The sequence below is a fragment of the Bombyx mori genome, chromosome 23 (genome assembly GCF_030269925.1).
Source record: "Bombyx mori chromosome 23, ASM3026992v2".
NCBI lineage: Eukaryota > Metazoa > Arthropoda > Insecta > Lepidoptera > Bombycidae > Bombyx > Bombyx mori.
Window position 1 is genome coordinate 6,761,192 of NC_085129.1, and position 6,000 is coordinate 6,767,191.

Sequence of the window (6,000 nt, forward strand, 5' to 3'; positions counted from 1 at the left end):
CCCTAACGTGTGTAGGTGAGCTCACGGGGCTCAAACCGGAGTGCTAGCACTGAGAGCAGTGCTTCGCAGAATCTACGGCCGGATCGGAAACGCGACCCACTGAGAAGATCCGGCGAGAAACTCAGTGGGCTGTGTCTGTGGGTACAGTTATTACCATGCTATGACAGATAACGGTTAGGTTATTTCAATGAGTGTGTACCTTTTATTTCGCGGTAGTCAGTATTGTAATAGAAATATATTTAATCATTCTGTACCTGAAAGATATCAACTTTATCGAATTTTTCGTTCGTATTAATTTCATTGTATTTCACAATTGAAATTGATAAAATACAAGATAGCGACTTCGTCTGTCGTCTTCGTGCTAAGTCTTAATTAGATTATAAAATTTAAATTAATTCATTTTAAATGTTGAAAATTTCCTCGTATATTTAATTGTAATTTACGTATGTAACGATGGCGTATCTGAACGCCTCGCGGCAGACGACATCTAGGCCTTGTTCGGTTTTACTTTAAATGTCGCCTATAGTTTCGTACCATAATCTTATTTCTGCTGGATATGACCAATTTGACAAAATTGGTGTATTAGTTTTTATAAAATGTACGAGATTTCTTCATGGTTTTAGGTCCAATGTCACTAATGGATTTCAAAAAAACACAGCCAAACCTTCTAAGGGATCTCTTCAAACCTCTTTCGAAGATATAATAGAACTCTGCGCTAAAACTGTGGAGGATAGTTAATTCGAGAGCCTAAGAGTACGTCATAAAAGTAATTACTGGATGCTCGGTTTTTAGGTATTTTCAGGAAGTATGGATGAATCCTGCTCGAGTGTCTGGTAGTTCAGTTATGATAAAATTGAAAAATCTTCTCAAGACATTCTTCATTAACCTACTTCAGTTTTAGTTATATCTCAAAGTGGGTATTCACGTAATCAGCTTTTGGCGTCAATAGGCTTCGCACTTCTTATTGCAAAGCGGGTGAAAAATCCTTGAGCATTATCAACAAAAACAAAATTATACCCAAGCCCCCAACCAGAACTGGTGGTATGACGTCTAGTGAGTCCGCACGGTAGGTACCCCGCCTATTTCTGCCGTGAAGCAGTAATACGTTTCGGTTTGAAGGGCGGGACAGCCGTTGTAACTATACTTGAGACCTTAGAACTTATATCTCAAGGTGGGTGGCGCATTGACGTTGTAGATGTCTATGGGCTCCAATAACCACTTAACACCGGGTGGGCTGTGAGCTCATCCACCCATCTATGCAATAAAAAAATAATCGGTTGTCTGTAAAGTCGGTTTACTGACGATAGTTGAACGTGACAACGTCATAAGAAAATACTGATGGAATGGTTTCATTTTTCAAAAGATAATTTAAAATTTATTTTTTTAATAGATATTTTGTATGGACAATTGACACCAAATTCACTTTTCACTGAACTTCATACTTGACGGAAACATGTAAAAATGTATTATTGTATAGCAGCTATCCACGCGGATGTATCGCTCACTCAAGTAGGAGAGAGACAGATGTCGAACGCTGCCGAATGCGGAGGCCGATTGTGCCTCTTTGTCGCTCGTTGCGCGCTCTCGCTTGCACTTCGAGCCTTAAATGGAACGCCTCAATGAGTCATGTTTTTTCGTGCGTGCAGCCGGCTCCATCGAATTATAAGACGTTGTCACGTCAAAAAAAGGTTAAGAATTTTTAGAGTCGAATATGTTGTTGTGTTGAACAAAATAATCCTCCTTCAATTCTAGTATTCTTTAATGCTCTATAAAGACAGAGGCGCACTCATTTATCGGTGCCCTGCGGTAGATTCCAATCAAGTGGAGTTAGTGCACGGACTGTGCACCGCGCCCCGAGCCCTAGGTATATTTTACGCTCCGTGTATGCTCATACTTACGCACCAATCATTTAGTGGATGCTCAACATTTGTAAGCGCCTTTTTTTAATTCATTAAAATGTAAAATTATTTTTATTTTACAAACTTTTTTTTTTGCATAGTCTAACGATGTTCTTGCCGAGAAAGAATAATTAAGTGTAGATGAGCGCCTTCTTATCTTCAACACAGCTATGAAGTTAAAGTTTCCACGCTTCAAGGAGTGTTCCTTGACTTGAGAAAATAGCTATAATAGTAAAAACATATTTTAGCCCAGCCCATCTATTTCGTGTAAGGTTTTAATGAAACTTAAAACATTCTACACGAAATGGCCCCAAACTATAATATTCTCTTTATTGGTAATGGTAACACGTATCAAACAACAGAGGATATGATAAAGGCAAGAACTTCCACCGAACGGTATTACTCATCCGAATACTGTTGTTTGGAACTTGTACTCTTATATATGTCTTAAATGATAAGATGTATATCTCGTTCATGTCTATGGGCTCCGACTTCTCGTCTGGAGGAGCTATGATAACCCCCCAAAGTTACCTAGCATAGGTAGGTAAAAAGGCACCGGTAACCACTCAACGCCTGATGGGCTCTGAGTTCGTTCACCTTTCTCCGAATAAAAAAATTAAGTAAAAAAAAACTTATTTGGAAATGTCATTAGCGCAATTCAGAATTTTTTAGGATATCTACTAGCCGATAATAGCTGCCGCTATGGCAAATTACATGCTTGCCTATTTGTAGATATAATGCTATTTGTTGTTAGATCCATGGAGGATATTATTAACTTAGTATTATTAACACTAAACTCTTAAAACATTAGTGACTCTTTTCAATTTAGATTTCAACTTCATTCCTCACATACTCAAAAAAAAAAACAATCATCCTTCGCATCGTCACTGTTGATTGCTTATTCATGATCCTGTCAATAAACCAATAAACTTCAGTAATTATTATAAATGTTCATTTACAAATGCGTAATTACACTCTTACAGAACTCACTGTGCCCGATAAGTATAAAAGATAGCCCCATCTTAATTGCGATACTCGTGTTATATATTGATTTATTCACGCATGTTTTGCGCATGATAAAGTACTTATGTTCTTTGGTAATTAATGTACGATAATGGAGTTATTAATATAAATCTTGGTTAATGGAAGCTTTCGTTGGTACTAAAAGAGAACAAGGGAATAACATGATATAATTGGAATATATTGCAATATTAGTATGGTAAATTAAATGAATTTAGAGAAAACGATATTAAATAATTAAGCCCCAAAAAAAAACCAGCACATTTAAGTGTTTCTTGAGCGCTATGACATATTCTTCAAACGCGGCTTGTGAAGAGTACTTAACAGTAGGCAGCGGCTTGGCTCTGCCCCTGGCATTGCTGAAGTCCATGGGCCACGGTAACCACTCACCATCAGGTGGGCCGTATGCTCGTCTGCCTACAAGGGCAATAAAAAAAAATTGATATTTAATTAATATATAATAATATAGTAATACGGTATAGATATTATATTATTATTATATTGAGCGTGTTTGTTTCATACTGATACTGAATGACTTAAATATATAAAAAAACAGCATTCGTAAAACTCAACAAAGAAAAGTCTTTACTGAAATGAATACGGTTTGAAAACGAAAGCCTAATTCATTTCACAACAATAAAAACGTACGTAGCGTAGGTACGTAAATTCAAAATTATAATTTGAACCGCGAAATTCGCTTATATTAATAATCTGGGTATTTCAGTAAAACTTTTTCGGTTCAGTTTTTTTTTTTAACATCATTTCGCGAGTCGGTGCGGGGTCACGCAAAATCTCACTCGAGGGAAGGAATTTGCTGAATAAATGATTTTAATACCGGTACCGCGGCTCTGTTCCGCCGGTTCTGAACACGCTGCTATGAAGGGTTTCATCGTTGACTGAATTATGAATTTGACCTCTAAAAGAGTACACGGCTCATTTTAGTTTCTCGATAAGTTTTGACGATAAATTTATAAGTTAGTTACTTTTTTGTCTCAGGGAACTTTTCCACGAATAAATAAAATTAACAGATAAATAATTCGAGAATGCGAGACACTTAATTTGTGTGAGTTACACTTTTGGACTGTGGAAAAATTGGAAGACAATTTAGTCTAGACTAAATTGTAAAAGTCCTACACACCTAGGTCATAATTTTATTTCACCACATAACTGCTCCACAGCAGAACCCTCTCTCTTACTAGCTATTCACCCCGCATGGTGGTGGGGTCAGCTTTCCTTATTTTTCTCCTCCATTTCGCTCTGCCTTCGACATCCACTTCAGTAGCCTTTCATTCAACTAGATCTTCTACCTTGTCTTAGGTCTTTAGGTCTCCGACCAGGGAGGTTGAACTGCAGTGCTAAATTTCCCACATAGTCTGGTTGCCTCCTTTTTACGTGACCACACAGTTTTAGGCTACTCTCTTGCTTCTTGTCGACGATGTCACGTGCTCTGAGGCTTCCTCGCTCGTACTCGTTGCGGATTTTATAGAGCTTCATCCCGCCACACATCCACCTCAGCATCTTATTTTTTTTCCCTACCTAAGCTGATAACCTTGAGAGGCTATATCAGCGTCGCCTTAACTAGTAGGTGAGCTCACGGGGCTCAAACCTGATGACGTTGCTAACACGAACCCTAGCAAGAGCCGTGCTTCGCAGAATCTACTACCGGATCGGAAACGCGACCCACTGAGAAGATCCGGCGAGAAACTCAGTAAGCTGTCTGAGGGTTAATTTACTCGTCGAGCCCTTCGTCGCAAGCGAACGGGCTCGGCGAGGACGGTGACCGGTGCTTGAGGTACCTAAAAGCACAGTTAAGGGATCGGGAGGATCTGTAATGACGTGTTGACCAAATTGATTGTAACGAATGACTCCTGTTTTGTATTATGTAACGCGTATAGCGAGATTGCGCGGATATTTTCCTTGTTTAGTTCTACTGCGAACCGCTTCTACCGTGAAAACAGTTGTTACAGGCCGGTGGTCTAGTATTGAGTGCTGCGAAGACCCTGCGGTAGATTCTGCGAAGCACGGGCTAGTGCTAGGGCCAGTGTTAGCAACACTCCCGGTTTGAGCCCTGTGAGCTCACCTACACGTAAAGGAAAAGCTGAAATAGCCTCTCAAGGCTATCAGCATAGGTAGGGGAAAAAAAGCAATCAATTTGGATGCTAACAAAATTCGTTTAAAACGTGACTTGACAAAAAAATAAAATTCACAATTATGTTAAATAAAGAAAAATCAGCGACGTAAATCATTAAATAAAATCAAATATAATTAACGACTTCGACGTAATAAAAATAGCAGTGAACATGTATTTTTAACGTTCAACAGTGATAGTAGCCGCTGCCGCATTCTGTTCTGCTTAACCCACCATAAATTACCGGCACGACACGACGTTTAGATACTTGTAAACTATTTATCGATAATCCAGTAATAAAAGTAGTTTTACGCCACGTGTTTATTTTTAATCCCGTCATGTATTGCCCCAACAGTAAAACCGAAACAGCGTTATGAATAAACATGTTGTAACCATGATATCTTTGTTGAACCAGAAAAAAACAAAGAAAGAATCTTCTTTGTTTTTTAGTCTTTGTCTCTTTGTCTCACTGCAGTAGTAAACTGGGCAAACATTCGGGCGATGAAGAGGTCTCATCGCTCTTTGTCTAAGGGTTTAATATTTATACATATATGTATGCATATATTTAAACGTATATGTCGGAGACGGTCATTAGTTTAGTAGCTAAACGAAACACAGCACCATTCCCGAGAGATGGCAACATGATTGCGGTATCGTCGGAACTCGGATAACTTCGTGCTACGACAGAGCCTAGCCGATGGAGGCGCCTAGACGCCATCACACTTACCAACCAGCCTTCTTGAAGAGCGGTGCCTCCGTCCTAAGAGCTGTCATTCGTTTTCATTTGCTAACGTCAAGAAAAGATTTCTAAATTGTTCTAAGACAACAAACGTGATTGGTGTACTCAATATTTTTTTAAGCCCGATCACCCTATTCACCCTTATGATGTATGACGATGGTGTTAATAATTATGGCTTCACCGACATATACATATATCGGTCAGTACAGGGAATC